The sequence below is a fragment of the Hypomesus nipponensis genome, chromosome 4 (genome assembly GCF_054491055.1).
Source record: "Hypomesus nipponensis isolate SF chromosome 4, ASM5449105v1, whole genome shotgun sequence".
NCBI lineage: Eukaryota > Metazoa > Chordata > Actinopteri > Osmeriformes > Osmeridae > Hypomesus > Hypomesus nipponensis.
This window is the reverse complement of record NC_140364.1, coordinates 230,687-245,545: the sequence shown is the minus strand read 5'-3', so window position 1 is coordinate 245,545 and position 14,859 is coordinate 230,687. Positions and strand designations below refer to the sequence as shown.

At 56.7% G+C, this 14,859-nt stretch overlaps 16 non-coding genes across 16 annotated transcripts; all 16 read left to right on the top strand.

Annotated features, from left to right (window-relative positions):
• Window positions 1–348: 348 nt before the first annotated feature.
• Window positions 349–539, top strand: LOC146292744 (U2 spliceosomal RNA). The gene has a single exon (XR_014754746.1). It is a non-coding gene; the product is annotated as a U2 spliceosomal RNA (small nuclear RNA).
• A 722-nt stretch (window positions 540–1,261) lies between these two features.
• LOC146292743 (U5 spliceosomal RNA) lies at window positions 1,262–1,380 on the top strand. The gene has a single exon (XR_014754655.1). It is a non-coding gene; the product is annotated as a U5 spliceosomal RNA (small nuclear RNA).
• A 727-nt stretch (window positions 1,381–2,107) lies between these two features.
• On the top strand, window positions 2,108–2,298 carry LOC146292742 (U2 spliceosomal RNA). Its single transcript, XR_014754745.1, has one exon. It is a non-coding gene; the product is annotated as a U2 spliceosomal RNA (small nuclear RNA).
• Window positions 2,299–3,024: 726 nt separating this feature from the next.
• LOC146292741 (U5 spliceosomal RNA) lies at window positions 3,025–3,143 on the top strand. The gene has a single exon (XR_014754654.1). It is a non-coding gene; the product is annotated as a U5 spliceosomal RNA (small nuclear RNA).
• Window positions 3,144–3,870: 727 nt separating this feature from the next.
• Window positions 3,871–4,061, top strand: LOC146292740 (U2 spliceosomal RNA). Its single transcript, XR_014754744.1, has one exon. It is a non-coding gene; the product is annotated as a U2 spliceosomal RNA (small nuclear RNA).
• Window positions 4,062–4,795: 734 nt separating this feature from the next.
• On the top strand, window positions 4,796–4,914 carry LOC146292739 (U5 spliceosomal RNA). The gene has a single exon (XR_014754652.1). It is a non-coding gene; the product is annotated as a U5 spliceosomal RNA (small nuclear RNA).
• Window positions 4,915–5,641: 727 nt separating this feature from the next.
• On the top strand, window positions 5,642–5,832 carry LOC146292738 (U2 spliceosomal RNA). Its single transcript, XR_014754743.1, has one exon. It is a non-coding gene; the product is annotated as a U2 spliceosomal RNA (small nuclear RNA).
• A 743-nt stretch (window positions 5,833–6,575) lies between these two features.
• On the top strand, window positions 6,576–6,694 carry LOC146292737 (U5 spliceosomal RNA). Its single transcript, XR_014754651.1, has one exon. It is a non-coding gene; the product is annotated as a U5 spliceosomal RNA (small nuclear RNA).
• Window positions 6,695–7,421: 727 nt separating this feature from the next.
• On the top strand, window positions 7,422–7,612 carry LOC146292736 (U2 spliceosomal RNA). The gene has a single exon (XR_014754741.1). It is a non-coding gene; the product is annotated as a U2 spliceosomal RNA (small nuclear RNA).
• Window positions 7,613–8,333: 721 nt separating this feature from the next.
• LOC146292735 (U5 spliceosomal RNA) lies at window positions 8,334–8,452 on the top strand. Its single transcript, XR_014754650.1, has one exon. It is a non-coding gene; the product is annotated as a U5 spliceosomal RNA (small nuclear RNA).
• A 727-nt stretch (window positions 8,453–9,179) lies between these two features.
• On the top strand, window positions 9,180–9,370 carry LOC146292734 (U2 spliceosomal RNA). Its single transcript, XR_014754740.1, has one exon. It is a non-coding gene; the product is annotated as a U2 spliceosomal RNA (small nuclear RNA).
• Window positions 9,371–10,092: 722 nt separating this feature from the next.
• On the top strand, window positions 10,093–10,211 carry LOC146292733 (U5 spliceosomal RNA). Its single transcript, XR_014754649.1, has one exon. It is a non-coding gene; the product is annotated as a U5 spliceosomal RNA (small nuclear RNA).
• A 727-nt stretch (window positions 10,212–10,938) lies between these two features.
• Window positions 10,939–11,129, top strand: LOC146292732 (U2 spliceosomal RNA). The gene has a single exon (XR_014754739.1). It is a non-coding gene; the product is annotated as a U2 spliceosomal RNA (small nuclear RNA).
• A 738-nt stretch (window positions 11,130–11,867) lies between these two features.
• LOC146292731 (U5 spliceosomal RNA) lies at window positions 11,868–11,986 on the top strand. Its single transcript, XR_014754648.1, has one exon. It is a non-coding gene; the product is annotated as a U5 spliceosomal RNA (small nuclear RNA).
• Window positions 11,987–13,307: 1,321 nt separating this feature from the next.
• Window positions 13,308–13,503, top strand: LOC146292730 (U2 spliceosomal RNA). The gene has a single exon (XR_014754768.1). It is a non-coding gene; the product is annotated as a U2 spliceosomal RNA (small nuclear RNA).
• A 733-nt stretch (window positions 13,504–14,236) lies between these two features.
• Window positions 14,237–14,355, top strand: LOC146292729 (U5 spliceosomal RNA). Its single transcript, XR_014754647.1, has one exon. It is a non-coding gene; the product is annotated as a U5 spliceosomal RNA (small nuclear RNA).
• The last annotated feature ends 504 nt before the right edge of the window (window positions 14,356–14,859 follow it).

Below are 14,859 nucleotides of genomic sequence, written 5' to 3'. Positions count from 1 at the left end.
TCCCTGCTTCCTCTTGGTCCCTGCTTCCTCTTGGTCCCTGCTTCCTCTTGGTCCCTGCTTCCTCTTGGTCCCTGCTTCCTCTTGGTCCCTGCTTCCTCTTGGTCCCTGCTTCCTCTTGGTCCCTGCTTCTTCTTCCGTGGCCCGCTTGGCCTTTGCTTTTAGCTGCCGTCTTCTCGGTCCCCGCCGCCGCCGCCGCTTCTTCTTCTTCCTCCGCGGCGTCGGCGTTTCCTTTTGGCTTCCGTCGTCGGGGCCGTTCTCGGTCCGGCGGTCGCCAGAGCGGCCGGCGCCCAAACGTCCCGGCCGGCGCACGGAGGCCCCGCGCGCGGGGGGCGCGGAGCAGTGCGGGTCATCGCTTCTCGGCCTTTTGGCTAAGATCAAGTGTAGTATCTGTTCTTATCAGTTTAATATCTGATACGTCCTCCATGCGAGGACAACATATTAAACGGATTTTTGCCACAGGGAGTCGGAACAGGGGCTCGCTCCGTCCGCTCCGCGCATCGCCCCGGTATTGCAGCGCCTCCGGGAAGGGTGCACTCTTTCTAAGCGTGTCAAAGGGAGAAAAAAACGAGGGAGTGAGCGATTGGGGTTGGGGCTGGGGTTTTTGGGGTTGGGGCTGGGGTTTTTGGGGTTGAGGCTTGGGTTTTTGTGGCGATGAGGTGAAAAAAGGGGTGTGGCGGGCGGCGGCGGCGGAGCCCCGTCGGCCGGCGGCGTTTTCCCGCCCTTTTAGATAAAAAAAAAAAAAAAAAAAAAAAAAAAAAACCTGCAGTGAGGTGAGTGACTTGAAATGGGGGAGACAGTGAGTGAGTGAGTGAGTGAGTGAGTGAGTGAGTGAGTGAGTGAGTGAGTGAGTGAGTGAGTGAGTGTGAAAGAGAGAGAGAGAGTGAGAGAGAGAGAGAGAGAGAGTGAAAGAGAGAGAGAGAGTGAAAGAGAGAGAGAGAGTGAAAGAGAGAGAGTGAAAGAGAGAGAGTGAAAGAGAGAGAGAGTGAAAGAGAGAGAGTGAAAGAGAGAGAGAGTGAAAGAGAGAGAGTGAAAGAGAGAGAGTGAAAGAGAGAGAGAGTGAAAGAGAGAGAGTGAAAGAGAGAGAGTGAAAGAGAGAGAGAGTGAAAGAGAGAGAGTGAAAGAGAGAGAGAGTGAAAGCCCCTTTGCGGCCGGTGGCGTTTCCACGCCTTTTCCCGGAAAGGAAGGACGCCGCCGCGGACGAGCGAGCCAGGGCCAACGGAGGGGTCGGGAGCGGGCCGTTTGGGCGGTTTCAAAAAAACGGTCACTCTGGCTCCCCTTCAGCACGCACAAGCCTTTCGCCTTTTACTAAAGACTTCCGTGGAGGGGAGCGCCGACGAGCGGGACGTGGTATTTTTGGTCGGCTTTGCCCGAGGGAGGGCAGAGCCTGATGGATTTGTGAGGAAAAAAAGCAGGGTAAGGTTAGCGTTGGGTGGGTGGGTGGGTGGGTGCGTGCGTGCGTGCAGGTCTTTTTGTCTTCCTTTTTCCTCTGCTTAATCCCGATCCCTTGGCCTTTTGGTCCCTGCTCCTTCCGTGGCCCGCTGGGCCTCTTGGTCCCTGCTTCCTCTTGGTCCTCTTGGTCCCTGCTTCCTCTTGGTCCTCTTGGTCCCTGCTTCCTCTTGGTCCTCTTGGTCCCTGCTTCCTCTTGGTCCTCTTGGTCCCTGCTTCCTCTTGGTCCTCTTGGTCCCTGCTTCCTCTTGGTCCTCTTGGTCCCTGCTTCCTCTTGGTCCTCTTGGTCCCTGCTTCCTCTTGGTCCTCTTGGTCCCTGCTTCCTCTTGGTCCCTGCTTCCTCTTGGTCCCTGCTTCCTCTTGGTCCCTGCTTCCTCTTGGTCCCTGCTTCCTCTTGGTCCCTGCTTCCTCTTGGTCCCTGCTTCCTCTTGGTCCCTGCTTCTTCTTCCGTGGCCCGCTTGGCCTTTGCTTTTAGCTGCCGTCTTCTCGGTCCCCGCCGCCGCCGCCGCTTCTTCTTCTTCCTCCGCGGCGTCGGCGTTTCCTTTTGGCTTCCGTCGTCGGGGCCGTTCTCGGTCCGGCGGTCGCCAGAGCGGCCGGCGCCCAAACGTCCCGGCCGGCGCACGGAGGCCCCGCGCGCGGGGGGCGCGGAGCAGTGCGGGTCATCGCTTCTCGGCCTTTTGGCTAAGATCAAGTGTAGTATCTGTTCTTATCAGTTTAATATCTGATACGTCCTCCATGCGAGGACAACATATTAAACGGATTTTTGCCACAGGGAGTCGGAACAGGGGCTCGCTCCGTCCGCTCCGCGCATCGCCCCGGTATTGCAGCGCCTCCGGGAAGGGTGCACTCTTTCTAAGCGTGTCAAAGGGAGAAAAAAACGAGGGAGTGAGCGATTGGGGTTGGGGCTGGGGTTTTTGGGGTTGGGGCTGGGGTTTTTGGGGTTGAGGCTTGGGTTTTTGTGGCGATGAGGTGAAAAAAGGGGTGTGGCGGGCGGCGGCGGCGGAGCCCCGTCGGCCGGCGGCGTTTTCCCGCCCTTTTAGATAAAAAAAAAAAAAAAAAAAAAAAAAAAAAAAAAACCTGCAGTGAGGTGAGTGACTTGAAATGGGGGAGACAGTGAGTGAGTGAGTGAGTGAGTGAGTGAGTGAGTGAGTGAGTGAGTGAGTGAGTGAGTGAGTGAGTGTGAAAGAGAGAGAGAGAGTGAGAGAGAGAGAGAGAGAGAGTGAAAGAGAGAGAGAGAGTGAAAGAGAGAGAGAGAGTGAAAGAGAGAGAGTGAAAGAGAGAGAGTGAAAGAGAGAGAGAGTGAAAGAGAGAGAGTGAAAGAGAGAGAGAGTGAAAGAGAGAGAGTGAAAGAGAGAGAGTGAAAGAGAGAGAGAGTGAAAGAGAGAGAGTGAAAGAGAGAGAGTGAAAGAGAGAGAGAGTGAAAGAGAGAGAGTGAAAGAGAGAGAGAGTGAAAGCCCCTTTGCGGCCGGTGGCGTTTCCACGCCTTTTCCCGGAAAGGAAGGACGCCGCCGCGGACGAGCGAGCCAGGGCCAACGGAGGGGTCGGGAGCGGGCCGTTTGGGCGGTTTCAAAAAAACGGTCACTCTGGCTCCCCTTCAGCACGCACAAGCCTTTCGCCTTTTACTAAAGACTTCCGTGGAGGGGAGCGCCGACGAGCGGGACGTGGTATTTTTGGTCGGCTTTGCCCGAGGGAGGGCAGAGCCTGATGGATTTGTGAGGAAAAAAAGCAGGGTAAGGTTAGCGTTGGGTGGGTGGGTGGGTGGGTGCGTGCGTGCGTGCAGGTCTTTTTGTCTTCCTTTTTCCTCTGCTTAATCCCGATCCCTTGGCCTTTTGGTCCCTGCTCCTTCCGTGGCCCGCTGGGCCTCTTGGTCCCTGCTTCCTCTTGGTCCTCTTGGTCCCTGCTTCCTCTTGGTCCTCTTGGTCCCTGCTTCCTCTTGGTCCTCTTGGTCCCTGCTTCCTCTTGGTCCTCTTGGTCCCTGCTTCCTCTTGGTCCTCTTGGTCCCTGCTTCCTCTTGGTCCTCTTGGTCCCTGCTTCCTCTTGGTCCTCTTGGTCCCTGCTTCCTCTTGGTCCTCTTGGTCCCTGCTTCCTCTTGGTCCCTGCTTCCTCTTGGTCCCTGCTTCCTCTTGGTCCCTGCTTCCTCTTGGTCCCTGCTTCCTCTTGGTCCCTGCTTCCTCTTGGTCCCTGCTTCCTCTTGGTCCCTGCTTCTTCTTCCGTGGCCCGCTTGGCCTTTGCTTTTAGCTGCCGTCTTCTCGGTCCCCGCCGCCGCCGCCGCTTCTTCTTCTTCCTCCGCGGCGTCGGCGTTTCCTTTTGGCTTCCGTCGTCGGGGCCGTTCTCGGTCCGGCGGTCGCCAGAGCGGCCGGCGCCCAAACGTCCCGGCCGGCGCACGGAGGCCCCGCGCGCGGGGGGCGCGGAGCAGTGCGGGTCATCGCTTCTCGGCCTTTTGGCTAAGATCAAGTGTAGTATCTGTTCTTATCAGTTTAATATCTGATACGTCCTCCATGCGAGGACAACATATTAAACGGATTTTTGCCACAGGGAGTCGGAACAGGGGCTCGCTCCGTCCGCTCCGCGCATCGCCCCGGTATTGCAGCGCCTCCGGGAAGGGTGCACTCTTTCTAAGCGTGTCAAAGGGAGAAAAAAACGAGGGAGTGAGCGATTGGGGTTGGGGCTGGGGTTTTTGGGGTTGGGGCTGGGGTTTTTGGGGTTGAGGCTTGGGTTTTTGTGGCGATGAGGTGAAAAAAGGGGTGTGGCGGGCGGCGGCGGCGGAGCCCCGTCGGCCGGCGGCGTTTTCCCGCCCTTTTAGATAAAAAAAAAAAAAAAAAAAAAAAAAAAACCTGCAGTGAGGTGAGTGACTTGAAATGGGGGAGACAGTGAGTGAGTGAGTGAGTGAGTGAGTGAGTGAGTGAGTGAGTGAGTGAGTGAGTGAGTGAGTGTGAAAGAGAGAGAGAGAGTGAGAGAGAGAGAGAGAGAGAGTGAAAGAGAGAGAGAGAGTGAAAGAGAGAGAGAGAGTGAAAGAGAGAGAGAGAGTGAAAGAGAGAGAGTGAAAGAGAGAGAGTGAAAGAGAGAGAGAGTGAAAGAGAGAGAGTGAAAGAGAGAGAGAGTGAAAGAGAGAGAGTGAAAGAGAGAGAGTGAAAGAGAGAGAGAGTGAAAGAGAGAGAGTGAAAGAGAGAGAGTGAAAGAGAGAGAGAGTGAAAGAGAGAGAGTGAAAGAGAGAGAGAGTGAAAGCCCCTTTGCGGCCGGTGGCGTTTCCACGCCTTTTCCCGGAAAGGAAGGACGCCGCCGCGGACGAGCGAGCCAGGGCCAACGGAGGGGTCGGGAGCGGGCCGTTTGGGCGGTTTCAAAAAAACGGTCACTCTGGCTCCCCTTCAGCACGCACAAGCCTTTCGCCTTTTACTAAAGACTTCCGTGGAGGGGAGCGCCGACGAGCGGGACGTGGTATTTTTGGTCGGCTTTGCCCGAGGGAGGGCAGAGCCTGATGGATTTGTGAGGAAAAAAAGCAGGGTAAGGTTAGCGTTGGGTGGGTGGGTGGGTGGGTGCGTGCGTGCGTGCAGGTCTTTTTGTCTTCCTTTTTCCTCTGCTTAATCCCGATCCCTTGGCCTTTTGGTCCCTGCTCCTTCCGTGGCCCGCTGGGCCTCTTGGTCCCTGCTTCCTCTTGGTCCTCTTGGTCCCTGCTTCCTCTTGGTCCTCTTGGTCCCTGCTTCCTCTTGGTCCTCTTGGTCCCTGCTTCCTCTTGGTCCTCTTGGTCCCTGCTTCCTCTTGGTCCTCTTGGTCCCTGCTTCCTCTTGGTCCTCTTGGTCCCTGCTTCCTCTTGGTCCTCTTGGTCCCTGCTTCCTCTTGGTCCTCTTGGTCCCTGCTTCCTCTTGGTCCCTGCTTCCTCTTGGTCCCTGCTTCCTCTTGGTCCCTGCTTCCTCTTGGTCCCTGCTTCCTCTTGGTCCCTGCTTCCTCTTGGTCCCTGCTTCCTCTTGGTCCCTGCTTCTTCTTCCGTGGCCCGCTTGGCCTTTGCTTTTAGCTGCCGTCTTCTCGGTCCCCGCCGCCGCCGCCGCTTCTTCTTCTTCCTCCGCGGCGTCGGCGTTTCCTTTTGGCTTCCGTCGTCGGGGCCGTTCTCGGTCCGGCGGTCGCCAGAGCGGCCGGCGCCCAAACGTCCCGGCCGGCGCACGGAGGCCCCGCGCGCGGGGGGCGCGGAGCAGTGCGGGTCATCGCTTCTCGGCCTTTTGGCTAAGATCAAGTGTAGTATCTGTTCTTATCAGTTTAATATCTGATACGTCCTCCATGCGAGGACAACATATTAAACGGATTTTTGCCACAGGGAGTCGGAACAGGGGCTCGCTCCGTCCGCTCCGCGCATCGCCCCGGTATTGCAGCGCCTCCGGGAAGGGTGCACTCTTTCTAAGCGTGTCAAAGGGAGAAAAAAACGAGGGAGTGAGCGATTGGGGTTGGGGCTGGGGTTTTTGGGGTTGGGGCTGGGGTTTTTGGGGTTGAGGCTTGGGTTTTTGTGGCGATGAGGTGAAAAAAGGGGTGTGGCGGGCGGCGGCGGCGGAGCCCCGTCGGCCGGCGGCGTTTTCCCGCCCTTTTAGATAAAAAAAAAAAAAAAAAAAAAAAAAAAAAAAAACCTGCAGTGAGGTGAGTGACTTGAAATGGGGGAGACAGTGAGTGAGTGAGTGAGTGAGTGAGTGAGTGAGTGAGTGAGTGAGTGAGTGAGTGAGTGAGTGAGTGTGAAAGAGAGAGAGAGAGTGAGAGAGAGAGAGAGAGAGAGTGAAAGAGAGAGAGAGAGTGAAAGAGAGAGAGAGAGTGAAAGAGAGAGAGAGAGTGAAAGAGAGAGAGTGAAAGAGAGAGAGTGAAAGAGAGAGAGAGTGAAAGAGAGAGAGTGAAAGAGAGAGAGAGTGAAAGAGAGAGAGTGAAAGAGAGAGAGTGAAAGAGAGAGAGAGTGAAAGAGAGAGAGTGAAAGAGAGAGAGTGAAAGAGAGAGAGAGTGAAAGAGAGAGAGTGAAAGAGAGAGAGAGTGAAAGCCCCTTTGCGGCCGGTGGCGTTTCCACGCCTTTTCCCGGAAAGGAAGGACGCCGCCGCGGACGAGCGAGCCAGGGCCAACGGAGGGGTCGGGAGCGGGCCGTTTGGGCGGTTTCAAAAAAACGGTCACTCTGGCTCCCCTTCAGCACGCACAAGCCTTTCGCCTTTTACTAAAGACTTCCGTGGAGGGGAGCGCCGACGAGCGGGACGTGGTATTTTTGGTCGGCTTTGCCCGAGGGAGGGCAGAGCCTGATGGATTTGTGAGGAAAAAAAGCAGGGTAAGGTTAGCGTTGGGTGGGTGGGTGGGTGGGTGCGTGCGTGCGTGCAGGTCTTTTTGTCTTCCTTTTTCCTCTGCTTAATCCCGATCCCTTGGCCTTTTGGTCCCTGCTCCTTCCGTGGCCCGCTGGGCCTCTTGGTCCCTGCTTCCTCTTGGTCCTCTTGGTCCCTGCTTCCTCTTGGTCCTCTTGGTCCCTGCTTCCTCTTGGTCCTCTTGGTCCCTGCTTCCTCTTGGTCCTCTTGGTCCCTGCTTCCTCTTGGTCCTCTTGGTCCCTGCTTCCTCTTGGTCCTCTTGGTCCCTGCTTCCTCTTGGTCCTCTTGGTCCCTGCTTCCTCTTGGTCCTCTTGGTCCCTGCTTCCTCTTGGTCCCTGCTTCCTCTTGGTCCCTGCTTCCTCTTGGTCCCTGCTTCCTCTTGGTCCCTGCTTCCTCTTGGTCCCTGCTTCCTCTTGGTCCCTGCTTCCTCTTGGTCCCTGCTTCTTCTTCCGTGGCCCGCTTGGCCTTTGCTTTTAGCTGCCGTCTTCTCGGTCCCCGCCGCCGCCGCCGCTTCTTCTTCTTCCTCCGCGGCGTCGGCGTTTCCTTTTGGCTTCCGTCGTCGGGGCCGTTCTCGGTCCGGCGGTCGCCAGAGCGGCCGGCGCCCAAACGTCCCGGCCGGCGCACGGAGGCCCCGCGCGCGGGGGGCGCGGAGCAGTGCGGGTCATCGCTTCTCGGCCTTTTGGCTAAGATCAAGTGTAGTATCTGTTCTTATCAGTTTAATATCTGATACGTCCTCCATGCGAGGACAACATATTAAACGGATTTTTGCCACAGGGAGTCGGAACAGGGGCTCGCTCCGTCCGCTCCGCGCATCGCCCCGGTATTGCAGCGCCTCCGGGAAGGGTGCACTCTTTCTAAGCGTGTCAAAGGGAGAAAAAAACGAGGGAGTGAGCGATTGGGGTTGGGGCTGGGGTTTTTGGGGTTGGGGCTGGGGTTTTTGGGGTTGAGGCTTGGGTTTTTGTGGCGATGAGGTGAAAAAAGGGGTGTGGCGGGCGGCGGCGGCGGAGCCCCGTCGGCCGGCGGCGTTTTCCCGCCCTTTTAGATAAAAAAAAAAAAAAAAAAAAAAAAAAAAACCTGCAGTGAGGTGAGTGACTTGAAATGGGGGAGACAGTGAGTGAGTGAGTGAGTGAGTGAGTGAGTGAGTGAGTGAGTGAGTGAGTGAGTGAGTGAGTGAGTGTGAAAGAGAGAGAGAGAGTGAGAGAGAGAGAGAGAGAGAGTGAAAGAGAGAGAGAGAGTGAAAGAGAGAGAGAGAGTGAAAGAGAGAGAGTGAAAGAGAGAGAGTGAAAGAGAGAGAGAGTGAAAGAGAGAGAGTGAAAGAGAGAGAGAGTGAAAGAGAGAGAGTGAAAGAGAGAGAGTGAAAGAGAGAGAGAGTGAAAGAGAGAGAGTGAAAGAGAGAGAGTGAAAGAGAGAGAGAGTGAAAGAGAGAGAGTGAAAGAGAGAGAGAGTGAAAGCCCCTTTGCGGCCGGTGGCGTTTCCACGCCTTTTCCCGGAAAGGAAGGACGCCGCCGCGGACGAGCGAGCCAGGGCCAACGGAGGGGTCGGGAGCGGGCCGTTTGGGCGGTTTCAAAAAAACGGTCACTCTGGCTCCCCTTCAGCACGCACAAGCCTTTCGCCTTTTACTAAAGACTTCCGTGGAGGGGAGCGCCGACGAGCGGGACGTGGTATTTTTGGTCGGCTTTGCCCGAGGGAGGGCAGAGCCTGATGGATTTGTGAGGAAAAAAAGCAGGGTAAGGTTAGCGTTGGGTGGGTGGGTGGGTGGGTGCGTGCGTGCGTGCAGGTCTTTTTGTCTTCCTTTTTCCTCTGCTTAATCCCGATCCCTTGGCCTTTTGGTCCCTGCTCCTTCCGTGGCCCGCTGGGCCTCTTGGTCCCTGCTTCCTCTTGGTCCTCTTGGTCCCTGCTTCCTCTTGGTCCTCTTGGTCCCTGCTTCCTCTTGGTCCTCTTGGTCCCTGCTTCCTCTTGGTCCTCTTGGTCCCTGCTTCCTCTTGGTCCTCTTGGTCCCTGCTTCCTCTTGGTCCTCTTGGTCCCTGCTTCCTCTTGGTCCTCTTGGTCCCTGCTTCCTCTTGGTCCTCTTGGTCCCTGCTTCCTCTTGGTCCCTGCTTCCTCTTGGTCCCTGCTTCCTCTTGGTCCCTGCTTCCTCTTGGTCCCTGCTTCCTCTTGGTCCCTGCTTCCTCTTGGTCCCTGCTTCCTCTTGGTCCCTGCTTCTTCTTCCGTGGCCCGCTTGGCCTTTGCTTTTAGCTGCCGTCTTCTCGGTCCCCGCCGCCGCCGCCGCTTCTTCTTCTTCCTCCGCGGCGTCGGCGTTTCCTTTTGGCTTCCGTCGTCGGGGCCGTTCTCGGTCCGGCGGTCGCCAGAGCGGCCGGCGCCCAAACGTCCCGGCCGGCGCACGGAGGCCCCGCGCGCGGGGGGCGCGGAGCAGTGCGGGTCATCGCTTCTCGGCCTTTTGGCTAAGATCAAGTGTAGTATCTGTTCTTATCAGTTTAATATCTGATACGTCCTCCATGCGAGGACAACATATTAAACGGATTTTTGCCACAGGGAGTCGGAACAGGGGCTCGCTCCGTCCGCTCCGCGCATCGCCCCGGTATTGCAGCGCCTCCGGGAAGGGTGCACTCTTTCTAAGCGTGTCAAAGGGAGAAAAAAACGAGGGAGTGAGCGATTGGGGTTGGGGCTGGGGTTTTTGGGGTTGGGGCTGGGGTTTTTGGGGTTGAGGCTTGGGTTTTTGTGGCGATGAGGTGAAAAAAGGGGTGTGGCGGGCGGCGGCGGCGGAGCCCCGTCGGCCGGCGGCGTTTTCCCGCCCTTTTAGATAAAAAAAAAAAAAAAAAAAAAAAAAAAAAACCTGCAGTGAGGTGAGTGACTTGAAATGGGGGAGACAGTGAGTGAGTGAGTGAGTGAGTGAGTGAGTGAGTGAGTGAGTGAGTGAGTGAGTGAGTGAGTGAGTGTGAAAGAGAGAGAGAGAGTGAGAGAGAGAGAGAGAGAGAGTGAAAGAGAGAGAGAGAGTGAAAGAGAGAGAGAGAGTGAAAGAGAGAGAGTGAAAGAGAGAGAGTGAAAGAGAGAGAGAGTGAAAGAGAGAGAGTGAAAGAGAGAGAGAGTGAAAGAGAGAGAGTGAAAGAGAGAGAGTGAAAGAGAGAGAGAGTGAAAGAGAGAGAGTGAAAGAGAGAGAGTGAAAGAGAGAGAGAGTGAAAGAGAGAGAGTGAAAGAGAGAGAGAGTGAAAGCCCCTTTGCGGCCGGTGGCGTTTCCACGCCTTTTCCCGGAAAGGAAGGACGCCGCCGCGGACGAGCGAGCCAGGGCCAACGGAGGGGTCGGGAGCGGGCCGTTTGGGCGGTTTCAAAAAAACGGTCACTCTGGCTCCCCTTCAGCACGCACAAGCCTTTCGCCTTTTACTAAAGACTTCCGTGGAGGGGAGCGCCGACGAGCGGGACGTGGTATTTTTGGTCGGCTTTGCCCGAGGGAGGGCAGAGCCTGATGGATTTGTGAGGAAAAAAAGCAGGGTAAGGTTAGCGTTGGGTGGGTGGGTGGGTGGGTGCGTGCGTGCGTGCAGGTCTTTTTGTCTTCCTTTTTCCTCTGCTTAATCCCGATCCCTTGGCCTTTTGGTCCCTGCTCCTTCCGTGGCCCGCTGGGCCTCTTGGTCCCTGCTTCCTCTTGGTCCTCTTGGTCCCTGCTTCCTCTTGGTCCTCTTGGTCCCTGCTTCCTCTTGGTCCTCTTGGTCCCTGCTTCCTCTTGGTCCTCTTGGTCCCTGCTTCCTCTTGGTCCTCTTGGTCCCTGCTTCCTCTTGGTCCTCTTGGTCCCTGCTTCCTCTTGGTCCTCTTGGTCCCTGCTTCCTCTTGGTCCTCTTGGTCCCTGCTTCCTCTTGGTCCCTGCTTCCTCTTGGTCCCTGCTTCCTCTTGGTCCCTGCTTCCTCTTGGTCCCTGCTTCCTCTTGGTCCCTGCTTCCTCTTGGTCCCTGCTTCCTCTTGGTCCCTGCTTCTTCTTCCGTGGCCCGCTTGGCCTTTGCTTTTAGCTGCCGTCTTCTCGGTCCCCGCCGCCGCCGCCGCTTCTTCTTCTTCCTCCGCGGCGTCGGCGTTTCCTTTTGGCTTCCGTCGTCGGGGCCGTTCTCGGTCCGGCGGTCGCCAGAGCGGCCGGCGCCCAAACGTCCCGGCCGGCGCACGGAGGCCCCGCGCGCGGGGGGCGCGGAGCAGTGCGGGTCATCGCTTCTCGGCCTTTTGGCTAAGATCAAGTGTAGTATCTGTTCTTATCAGTTTAATATCTGATACGTCCTCCATGCGAGGACAACATATTAAACGGATTTTTGCCACAGGGAGTCGGAACAGGGGCTCGCTCCGTCCGCTCCGCGCATCGCCCCGGTATTGCAGCGCCTCCGGGAAGGGTGCACTCTTTCTAAGCGTGTCAAAGGGAGAAAAAAACGAGGGAGTGAGCGATTGGGGTTGGGGCTGGGGTTTTTGGGGTTGGGGCTGGGGTTTTTGGGGTTGAGGCTTGGGTTTTTGTGGCGATGAGGTGAAAAAAGGGGTGTGGCGGGCGGCGGCGGCGGAGCCCCGTCGGCCGGCGGCGTTTTCCCGCCCTTTTAGATAAAAAAAAAAAAAAAAAAAAAAAAAAAAAACCTGCAGTGAGGTGAGTGACTTGAAATGGGGGAGACAGTGAGTGAGTGAGTGAGTGAGTGAGTGAGTGAGTGAGTGAGTGAGTGAGTGAGTGAGTGAGTGAGTGTGAAAGAGAGAGAGAGAGTGAGAGAGAGAGAGAGAGAGAGTGAAAGAGAGAGAGAGAGTGAAAGAGAGAGAGAGAGTGAAAGAGAGAGAGTGAAAGAGAGAGAGTGAAAGAGAGAGAGAGTGAAAGAGAGAGAGTGAAAGAGAGAGAGAGTGAAAGAGAGAGAGTGAAAGAGAGAGAGTGAAAGAGAGAGAGAGTGAAAGAGAGAGAGTGAAAGAGAGAGAGAGTGAAAGAGAGAGAGTGAAAGAGAGAGAGAGTGAAAGAGAGAGAGTGAAAGAGAGAGAGAGTGAAAGCCCCTTTGCGGCCGGTGGCGTTTCCACGCCTTTTCCCGGAAAGGAAGGACGCCGCCGCGGACGAGCGAGCCAGGGCCAACGGAGGGGTCGGGAGCGGGCCGTTTGGGCGGTTTCAAAAAAACGGTCACTCTGGCTCCCCTTCAGCACGCACAAGCCTTTCGCCTTTTACTAAAGACTTCCGTGGAGGGGAGCGCCGACGAGCGGGACGTGGTATTTTTGGTCGGCTTTGCCCGAGGGAGGGCAGAGCCTGATGGATTTGTGAGGAAAAAAAGCAGGGTAAGGTTAGCGTTGGGTGGGTGGGTGGGTGGGTGGGTGGGTGCGTGCGTGCGTGCAGGTCTTTTTGTCTTCCTTTTTCCTCTGCTTAATCCCGATCCCTTGGCCTTTTGGTCCCTGCTCCTTCCGTGGCCCGCTGGGCCTCTTGGTCCCTGCTTCCTCTTGGTCCTCTTGGTCCCTGCTTCCTCTTGGTCCTCTTGGTCCCTGCTTCCTCTTGGTCCTCTTGGTCCCTGCTTCCTCTTGGTCCTCTTGGTCCCTGCTTCCTCTTGGTCCTCTTGGTCCCTGCTTCCTCTTGGTCCTCTTGGTCCCTGCTTCCTCTTGGTCCTCTTGGTCCCTGCTTCCTCTTGGTCCCTGCTTCCTCTTGGTCCCTGCTTCCTCTTGGTCCCTGCTTCCTCTTGGTCCCTGCTTCCTCTTGGTCCCTGCTTCCTCTTGGTCCCTGCTTCCTCTTGGTCCCTGCTTCTTCTTCCGTGGCCCGCTTGGCCTTTGCTTTTAGCTGCCGTCTTCTCGGTCCCCGCCGCCGCCGCCGCTTCTTCTTCTTCCTCCGCGGCGTCGGCGTTTCCTTTTGGCTTCCGTCGTCGGGGCCGTTCTCGGTCCGGCGGTCGCCAGAGCGGCCGGCGCCCAAACGTCCCGGCCGGCGCACGGAGGCCCCGCGCGCGGGGGGCGCGGAGCAGTGCGGGTCATCGCTTCTCGGCCTTTTGGCTCAGATCAAGTGAGTGGCTGTCCTTAATTGGACAGCCATTGACCCTCCCCCGTCGATACCGGATCGCCGGAATCGGGATCCGGTGACGGAGGAGGGTCGGAGCGGTCGCCTGCCTGGGGGCTTCGGCCCCGACGCCAGGCGGGGACTTGTCCCCAAATTCAGAGTGTTGGGCGTTTCGGCGCCCAACACTGCTGGTAACCCAGAGGTGGGCCAGGCCACCTGAGGGCGAACGACCGACGGACGGACTGATGGCCGGACCCGAGGAACGGAACGGAATCCTCGCCGAAGGGCAGCCTGGGAGCAGTGGCATAGGGATGGGCCTTCCCAGGGGCCGTCGCGACAGAAGGCAGCGGGCTAGTCGCTTGACTCCACTGGCGAGGAAGATCGGGAGGAGAGGGAGACGGAGTCACCAAGGGCGGGCTTGAGTGGACTTTTTGTCGAGCCTCGGACTCCCACTTGTAACCCCCTAGTGGGGCAATTGTAATGTGCGCCCTTTTGGGTCCTTGTATTGTACGCCCTTTGGGTAACCTGTATGTGTTGACTGTCGTGTATTGATGTGTCTTTTAGAAACGTTTTTAGAATGTGATAAATACTTCTTTTTCTTTTTTTTTAGAAGAAAAAAAAAAAAAAAAAATCTGTTCTTATCAGTTTAATATCTGATACGTCCTCCATGCGAGGACAACATATTAAACGGATTTTTGCCACAGGGAGTCGGAACAGGGGCTCGCTCCGTCCGCTCCGCGCATCGCCCCGGTATTGCAGCGCCTCCGGGAAGGGTGCACTCTTTCTAAGCGTGTCAAAGGGAGAAAAAAACGAGGGAGTGAGCGATTGGGGTTGGGGCTGGGGTTTTTGGGGTTGGGGCTGGGGTTTTTGGGGTTGAGGCTTGGGTTTTTGTGGCGATGAGGTGAAAAAAGGGGTGTGGCGGGCGGCGGCGGCGGAGCCCCGTCGGCCGGCGGCGTTTTCCCGCCCTTTTAGATAAAAAAAAAAAAAAAAAAAAAAAAACCTGCAGTGAGGTGAGTGACTTGAAATGGGGGAGACAGTGAGTGAGTGAGTGAGTGAGTGAGTGAGTGAGTGAGTGAGTGAGTGAGTGAGTGAGTGAGTGAGTGTGAAAGAGAGAGAGAGAGTGAGAGAGAGAGAGAGAGAGAGTGAAAGAGAGAGAGAGAGTGAAAGAGAGAGAGAGAGTGAAAGAGAGAGAGTGAAAGAGAGAGAGTGAAAGAGAGAGAGAGTGAAAGAGAGAGAGTGAAAGAGAGAGAGAGTGAAAGAGAGAGAGTGAAAGAGAGAGAGTGAAAGAGAGAGAGAGTGAAAGAGAGAGAGTGAAAGAGAGAGAGAGTGAAAGAGAGAGAGTGAAAGAGAGAGAGAGTGAAAGAGAGAGAGTGAAAGAGAGAGAGAGTGAAAGCCCCTTTGCGGCCGGTGGCGTTTCCACGCCTTTTCCCGGAAAGGAAGGACGCCGCCGCGGACGAGCGAGCCAGGGCCAACGGAGGGGTCGGGAGCGGGCCGTTTGGGCGGTTTCAAAAAAACGGTCACTCTGGCTCCCCTTCAGCACGCACAAGCCTTTCGCCTTTTACTAAAGACTTCCGTGGAGGGGAGCGCCGACGAGCGGGACGTGGTATTTTTGGTCGGCTTTGCCCGAGGGAGGGCAGAGCCTGATGGATTTGTGAGGAAAAAAAGCAGGGTAAGGTTAGCGTTGGGTGGGTGGGTGGGTGGGTGGGTGGGTGCGTGCGTGCGTGCAGGTCTTTTTGTCTTCCTTTTTCCTCTGCTTAATCCCGATCCCTTGGCCTTTTGGTCCCTGCTCCTTCCGTGGCCCGCTGGGCCTCTTGGTCCCTGCTTCCTCTTGGTCCTCTTGGTCCCTGCTTCCTCTTGGTCCTCTTGGTCCCTGCTTCCTCTTGGTCCTCTTGGTCCCTGCTTCCTCTTGGTCCTCTTGGTCCCTGCTTCCTCTTGGTCCTCTTGGTCCCTGCTTCCTCTTGGTCCTCTTGGTCCCTGCTTCCTCTTGGTCCTCTTGGTCCCTGCTTCCTCTTGGTCCCTGCTTCCTCTTGGTCCCTGCTTCCTCTTGGTCCCTGCTTCCTCTTGGTCCCTGCTTCCTCTTGGTCCCTGCTTCCTCTTGGTCCCTGCTTCCTCTTGGTCCCTGCTTCTTCTTCCGTGGCCC